Source organism: Ursus arctos, unplaced genomic scaffold (assembly GCF_023065955.2).
Source record: "Ursus arctos isolate Adak ecotype North America unplaced genomic scaffold, UrsArc2.0 scaffold_25, whole genome shotgun sequence".
Taxonomy (NCBI): domain Eukaryota; kingdom Metazoa; phylum Chordata; class Mammalia; order Carnivora; family Ursidae; genus Ursus; species Ursus arctos.
In genome coordinates, this window is record NW_026622930.1 from 19,339,134 (window position 1) to 19,347,281 (window position 8,148).

Below are 8,148 nucleotides of genomic sequence, written 5' to 3' on the forward strand. Positions count from 1 at the left end.
AATCACTGTGGCTATGGCACCTTGACATTTGTTTTCCTTAAACTCAAATCCACAAGTTTTCCAGAAACTGAGGGCTTGCAGCTCTGGAGCCATGAGTCAACTTTGCTCCCATGGAGCGAGGGGGGGTAAAGAATTAAAGATGTGAGAGACAGCCTGGAGTTGTTTTTAGAGTCTTGGTCTCTGTAGAAGAATTGAAAACTATTTACACCTGTTCCTAAACATGCAGGCTGCCATTGTCCCTGCTCTGGGACAATCTGCCTAAAGACTTTTGGAAGTTTCCATGGTAATTCAGAATGAAATATCTCCTCTCTCTTCCAGGAGTTAATGGCAGAAACACTGTGGAATTACAACCTTGGTTAGGGACCGAGGAACAAGACAAGACTTTACCACAAGAATCTATAGAATTAACATCCCTCTGTTCTCTTTTAGTGCCTAGTGAAATGATACATAGAAGGAAAACAAGAACTGTGTATTTACTGAAAGATAGTTAAATAAATACAGGGTTAAAATGGGAGACACCTCAGAGCAAGTAAAGAAGAGATCCAAAGATGCTGTCTCAGTGTTTTTTTTTAGGGTGAATACTGCCCTAGTATATATAATACTTCTTAGATGATCATTAGTCCATGTTTTTGATTATTATTATCCCAGCATCTTTGGGTTCATAAGAGGAGGTATTTCACTGGAAAGGAATTTTTTTTTTAAAGAGTTGTGAGAAAAGTAGCTATTCAAAAGCTTGGAAGAACACAAATCAATCCCAGAAGAACACTTTAATCTTTGCCAAAAAGGGAGGTAAAATAATCTCCCAGGTGGCATTTTCTGAGTTTTCATAGCTCTGAAATTCCTACAGGGGCTGAAGAGATCTTTGCCTTATTGCAGACAGATGGACTGGGAATGGCCAACAAAATCCATTAAAATCAATAGTTAGCAGAGGCTGAGATGCCTTTGGCAGTGTAAGTACTCTGCCAACAAAGGCAGCTAGAATAAGCCTTGCTCACCAAACCTTTTGCTGAAGACAACTTGCTAGTTAAATTCTAAGGCAGAGTGGGAAGAAAGTCAGTTTAGATGTTAATGGAAAGGTGGAAAAAGTATAATAGTTTTCCTTTTAATACACAGTTAGGCTAAACGTATTTTAAAGCACAAACTAAAAGTTGCCACTCTGGTGGGGGATGCTGACAGTGGGGGAGGCTGTGCATGCACTGATGCCAGAAGTATAAGGGAAATCGCTGTACCTTCTCTGCAATTTTGCTGTGAACCAAATATTGCTTTTAAAAATAAAGCCTATAGAAAGACAGACAGAGAAAGAAAAGGAAGGAAGAAAGGGAAAGAAGGAGGGAGAAGGGAAGAAAGAGACTGTTTCTAACAGGCACATGAAAAAGTAAATGGGTTAATTCGAACGGCAAGAATATGGTTCATGTTGTGGTTTTTTGTTTGTTTGTTTGTTTGTTTGTTTTTCCAGTTTTACTACTGAATTCTTCTCCTTGTTCCTAATAGGCAGGTTCAGGATCTATTCACCACTTTGAAGGTATCATGAATAAAATCCTGAACTGGGAATGAAATGTGCATATTTAATTTAGTAGAGTTAGAAAGCATTAACAATTGACACTTAGGGGCGCCTGGGTAGCGCAGTCATTAGGCTTCTGCCTTGTCTCAGGGCGTGATCCCGGCGTTCCGGGATCGAGTCCCACATCGGGCTCCTCCGCTGGGAGCCTGCTTCTTCCTCTCCCACTCCCCCTGCTTGTGTTCCCTCTCTCGCTGGCTGTCTGTCACATAAATAAATAAAATCTCAAAAAAAAAAAAAAAAAAAAAACCTGACACTTAAGAAAAGACTAACATGTTATTTGTATGTGAACACTGAATGAGTGGTAACAATATATTGTCTGTGTATATATTTAGCAAGAACATTGACCTATTAACCTGGCCCCCAAAATTGAGCTACTGGCAACCCAGAACACTTGGAGGCAGGATTATCCTGAATCCTCTAAGGATGTACCAAAAAAATATTTACAATAAAGATAAAATGGACTAAAAAGAATTCAGGGGATGAGAATAATTAGATTTTATCCTTTTAAGTGCTGTTTATTTGGTTAATATTCTTAATTATTCTGACAATGAGGTTTATATGGCAAGACTTCCATAAACCATAATTCAAATTTAGACAAACCATACAGTGAAATGGGGATATTAAAAATAAATTTTCAAATATGATTTATTGATGATAAATCAGTTTTCTTATATTACTAATGTTTTTATATTGTATTCTATTGTTTATGTATCAATTACATTACAAAATCCAGTTCTATTCAAATGTATTTTCAAGAATTATTTCTAAAAGTTAAAATGTATCTGAGTACAAGAAAGTAAAAATTTTCAAAAATGTCTGTATTTATTTCCAAACACTAAAAAGATAGCAAACAAAATGGTTACTTTATAACATACTAAAGTAATTTGAACAGTTTCTTAACTCTATCTGTATTTTTATGAAAAATCTGTTTTTTTCAATACAGTCTTATTTTTATTCTTTATCATAAAATTGCCTGTAATTCCTTTCAAAGTTTGCCTTATGGATAATAAATGTGTAATTTAAAAATATTCAATTGATGATTTCCTATAGCCTGTCCTACTTAATATTTTTGAATTGAGAAAATGATCTTTCAGGTTCTAGGATAACTAGTAAATTCAGATAATATTATGGTGAATGAAGAATATTCTAAATTTTACCAGTATTTATATTGACATGTGTGGCTATTTCACTCAAAATATTTTCACAGCTGCCTTTTTTCATCTATCATATTAATATGTGTTAGTATTTCACTCAAATATGTTTACAGATACTGCTTTATTTCCAGAAATTTTTATACCAGTTGCTTCTAATTATGCTTTAAAAAAATGTATTTCATGAATTTTAGAAGTCTCAAAGCTATAGGCCTTTAGATGAAAAATAAACTTATCCAATTAATAAAAAGAGCTCAAACTTAAAGTTTTGTCTTTAGGTTAAGATAGTCCACAGAATATTCATAGAACTTCAATATTAAATCTTATATACCATAAATGTTCTTAGTTTAATTTTGTAGCTACTTATTTGCTTCATAGGGATACCTCAATGACTTACTTAATGTCTGTATGCTTTTTTTCCCTCAAGAATTGCATTTACTAAAAGCTTAAAAACCTGAAGCTTCTACACTCCATTATCTGGTTATTTTGATTAAAAATTTGCAGCTTATCTTGAACAATATCTCGAACAAAAACTGAGAGATCTTCCTCTAAGATCAGAAACAAGACAAAGATGTCCACCCTCACCACTTCTATTCAAATTGTACTGGAAATCCTAGCTAGAGCAATCAAACAATAAAAAGAAATAAAAGGCATTCAAATTGGTAAGGTTAAAAGTAAAACTTTCACTATTTGCGGACATGATACTATATATAAAAATCCTAAAGACTCCACCAAAAAAATACTAGAATAAATAAATTCAGTAAAATCACAATATACAAAATTAATACACAGAAATCTGTCACATTTCTATACACTAGTAATTAAGTAGCATAAAGAGAATAAGAAAAGAATCCTAAGGGTGCCTGGGTGGCTCAGTCAGTTAAGCATCTGCCTTTGGCACAGGTCATGATCTTGGGGCCTGGGATCAAGCCCCACATCTGGCTCCCTGCTCAGCGGGAGTGGGCTTCTTCCTCTGTCCCCCTACCCCCCAAGGCTCATGTCCTCTCTCACTCTCTTGCTCACACTCTCATGCTCTCTTTTCCATAAATAAATAAAAATCTTTAAAAAAAAAGAAATCAATCCCATTTACAATTACACCAAAAATAAATTTAAAAAACTAGAAATAAACATAACCAAAGAGGTGAAAAGACCTGTACTCCAAAAACTAAAAACTTGTATGAAAGAAATTGAAGATGACACAAATGGCAGGATATTCCATGTTCATGGACTATAAGAACCAACATTGTTAAAACGTCCATACTATTCAAAGCAATCTATAGATTTTAATGCCACCCTTATCAAAACACCAACAATATTTTTCACAGATCTAGAACAAATTATACCAAAATTTGTATGGAACCACAAAAGACCCTGAATAGCCAAAGTAATCTTGAGAAAGAACAAAGCTGGGGTAGCAATCCCAGATTTCAAGATATACTATAAAGCTGGAGTAATCAAAACAGTATAGTACTGACACAAAAACTAACACAGAGATTACTGGAACAGAATAAAGAGCCCAGAAATAAATTTACACATATATGGTCAATTAATCTACGACAGAGGAGGCAAGAATATACAATGGGAGAAAAAAAAACAACCACTAGTCTCTTTAACAAATGGTGCTGGGAAAACTAGACAGCTACCTGGAAAAGAATGAAACCAGACCAGTTGCTTATACCATACACAAAAATAAACCTAAAATGGATTAAAGACTTAAATGTGAGACCAGAAACCATAAAACTCCTAGAAGAAAACATGGGCAGTAATTTCTTTGACATCGGCCACAGAAACATTTTTCTAGGTATGTCTCCTCAGGCAAAGAAACAAAAGCAAAATTAAACTATCGGAACTACATCAAATAAAAAGCTTTTGAACAGCAAAGGAAACAATCAACAAAACAAAAAAGCAACCTATTGAATGGGAGAAGTTATTTGCAAATGATACATGTGATAAGCAGATAAATATCCAAAACATATAAAGAACCTATATAACTCAATGCACACACACACACACACACACGCCAGAAAAAAAAATCCAATTAGAAAATGTGCAGAGGACATGAATAGACACTTTTTCCCAAGAAAACATACAGATGACCAACAGACACATGAAAAGATGCTCAACATCAGTAATCATCAGGGAAATGCAAATAAATCTATGAGATATCACCTCATACCTGTCAGAATGCCTAAAATCAAAACACAAGAAATAATAAGTGTGGTAGAGGATGCGGGAAAAAAAGGAACCCTCATGCAGTTGGTCAGAATGCAAACAGGTGCAGCCACTGTAGAAAACAGTAGAGAGGTTCCTCAAAAAATTAAAAATAGAATTACCATATGATCCAGTAACTCCACTACTAGGTACTTACCCAACAAAAATGAAAACACTAATCTGAAAGACATCTGCACCCTTATGTTTACTGTAGGATCATTTACAATAGCCAAGATACAGAAGCAACCCAAGTGTCCATCCACAGATGAATGGATAAATAACATGTGGTGTACACACATACACACACACACACACACTATGGAATATGCAGCTATAAAAAAGAATGTTATTGCCACTTGCAAAAATGGGGTGGAGGTAAGGGGTACAATGCCAATTGAACTAAGTCAGAGAAAGAGAAACACCATACAATTTCACTCATGTGTAACTGAAGAAATAAATGAACAAAGAGACAAAAAAAGAAGCATTTCTAAATACAGAAAACAAACTGGTGGTTGTGAAGAGGGGAGGGGTGGGGGTGCTGGGTGAAATAAAGGGAATTAAGAGTACATTTATTATGATGATCACTGAGTAATTATACATCAATAAAAAAGTAAATGAGAAAAAAAATTCCAACTTATCTTGAACAATATATTATAATTGAGTAACCCCATTTCAGAAAATATTCAGTATCACTAAAGGGCACTTTATTTGATTTTTAAAAGTAGTTATCAAAAGCTAAGACATTTCTATATTCTGGTCGATGAGGCATGGCAAAGAGAGAAAAACTGGATTGTCGTGTTTAAGTGAATTTTGTATTCCACATTACTTTAATCACAATAAGAGTCATTAATTTATTATCTATCACTATCTATCTATGTAAACTTTGACAACGGCAACTTCTCTTTAGGGTATAGGGTGCTGTGACTTGCTTGGACTAAATTATGAAGTATGTCTTTACCATAACTAAATCCAAATTAATGTCAATTATGTAGGTTTATTAACTTAGTAAAAATATATAGTTTATCAAATTTATATTTGTACTATTAATTAAGAAGCAATTAAATATGCCTTCAACGTTAAGCTTTTCAACTCCATTTGTAACAGAATGCTAGTATCAGGTGTTTTATCTTTAACAGTATGACAACTCAATAGTTTTGATTTAATGAATTGAATAAAAAATCTATCCATTCTTGGCATTAATAGCACTGATTTTCTCTTTGTTGTATCTGATGTTAATGATATAAAACTGGCATAATTTACTGTTTTTATATTCTTTCCCTAATGAAGCCAACACTTTAACAGCTATAACTGCACAAGAAAACTGAAAAAAAGAGAAATTAATTGAGAAAAATTATTTGATCTAGACGAAAGACCATGTTTAACATAACGATTTTTTTTTTTTTTAATGAGCCCTCTGTAGTGACAGAAATTAAATCTGACTCTTTATTTAGAGAAAGAGCGCTGGATGAGGAAGGGGCAGAGGGGGAGAGACAGAAGCCTGACTCCCTGGGGCGCCTGGGTGGCACAGCGGTTAAGCGTCTGCCTTCGGCTCAGGGCATGATCCCGGTGTTTGGGATCGAGCCCCACATCAGGCTCCTCTGCTATGAGCCTGCTTCTTCCTCTCCCACTCCCCCTGCTTGTGTTCCCTCTCTCGCTGGCTGTCTCTATATCTGTCAAATACATAAATAAAAAATCTTAAAAAAAAAAAAAACACTCTTAAAAAAAAAGAAGCCTGACTCCCTGCTGAGCACGGAGCTTGAGTGCCCTGATCTCAAGTTCCAGAGATCATGACCTCAGACAAAACCAAAAGCGGGAGGCTTCAACGACTACACCACTAGGTGCCCCAAATCTGCCAGGTTTTTTTGTTTTTGTTTTTTTTTTTTAAACGTAGCTGCTGAGGTCTTCATTTTTACGTGGTCAGTTATTTCACTACATCCTCTATGGTGGATAGTAAATGTCAACAGACATTTTATGGAATTTACACATTTACATAAACTTTTTTTTGAGAAATGAAATAAAATACATATCCTTTTATTAAAGACGTGCCTTTAAAAAAATCATTGCTTGTTGAAAGGATTTAGTGAATTTAAAAATATGCTACTGAGCAATAATACATATATTTGTATTTTTACATCTTATAATGACAAAACCAGTTAACAAGTACATTCGACTATTCTCTACACAAACTACGGCACAATTGTTCAACCTCTATATTCCAAATATATTTAATGCAAAGCTATCCTCTAATTTCCCGATTCCTGTTAACATCACTAAGGAAATCAATGTTCGGCTTGCAGCTAAAGTTGCAGAGCACACAGTCTAAGGCAAAGCTGGTTGCTAAACCAAGTGTCTAGCGACGAGGAACGCAGCACCAAGGTCACTGGCCACTTGTTTTCAAAGCACTTGGTTTAATCAAGTGTCCTGTATTTTGTCCCTGAAAGAGAAGCTGAAGGTACATTTATACATGTGTACATACATGTGACTGGAAAGGGTCCAGAGAAAGAGATAGGAGTCATCTCTGTTCATCTTTCATATTTTATCGTATGTTAAAGTAGGAACTTTGTTTCCTGCACATGCATCTCATTGTGCTAGATGGAAAGTGGCAACTGGAGGTCCAGTGAACTCATCCTGGCTTACTTAAAGGCAACTATTATTAATAACACAATTCAGCTCACCAACTAAGATTCTAACACCGATTCCAACGTGCATGCTCCTCCCCCAATCCAAACATTTGTCGACTCCTACAAAGACGCCTCCTGCTCCGCCAGGTCTTGAAAGGGAGAACCGAGCCGGGTTGGGGGTTGGGGGGGGGGGGGAAGCTTTCAGCGAATGGCGCCTATTTGACGTCACCTGGGCGCGACCCGACGCTCTAGCATGACTGAGGCCTCTCTATGGTGCATCTCAGAACGAGCTACGCGGGCGATTGTGGAATAAAGTGGATAAACAACCAAAAGAGAGTAAGTGCCGCCTCAAGGGGAAAAAGCCAGCACGGTGAGGCCTCTCACTGAGTCCCGCTCTCGATCGTCTTCTGGAAGAAAGTGGTTTGAGTCACCTTTGACTCCCATTTTAAAATGAAAAAATCAGGCATAAATGCCAACCTGGACTGGAAACTGGACAACAGACTTGAACTGGGATTGTTTCAGGCAAACTGGGAAGTACCTCCAGCATATTTATATAGAATCCTGACTATACAGACCATGACTGAGATTCAGTCTTGGTAAGGAT

General features: G+C 36.0%; 1 long non-coding RNA gene across 1 annotated transcript in view; it reads right to left on the bottom strand.

The window, feature by feature from the left end:
• The window catches only part of LOC123002157 (uncharacterized), a 289,432-nt gene extending 281,715 nt beyond the window's left edge, over nucleotides 1-7,717 (bottom strand). Inside the window, exon 1 of the long non-coding RNA XR_006411740.3 lies at nucleotides 7,599-7,717. This is a non-coding gene — a long non-coding RNA (uncharacterized LOC123002157). The remainder of the gene's footprint in view (nucleotides 1-7,598) is intronic.
• Between the last annotated feature and the right edge of the window lie 431 nt (nucleotides 7,718-8,148).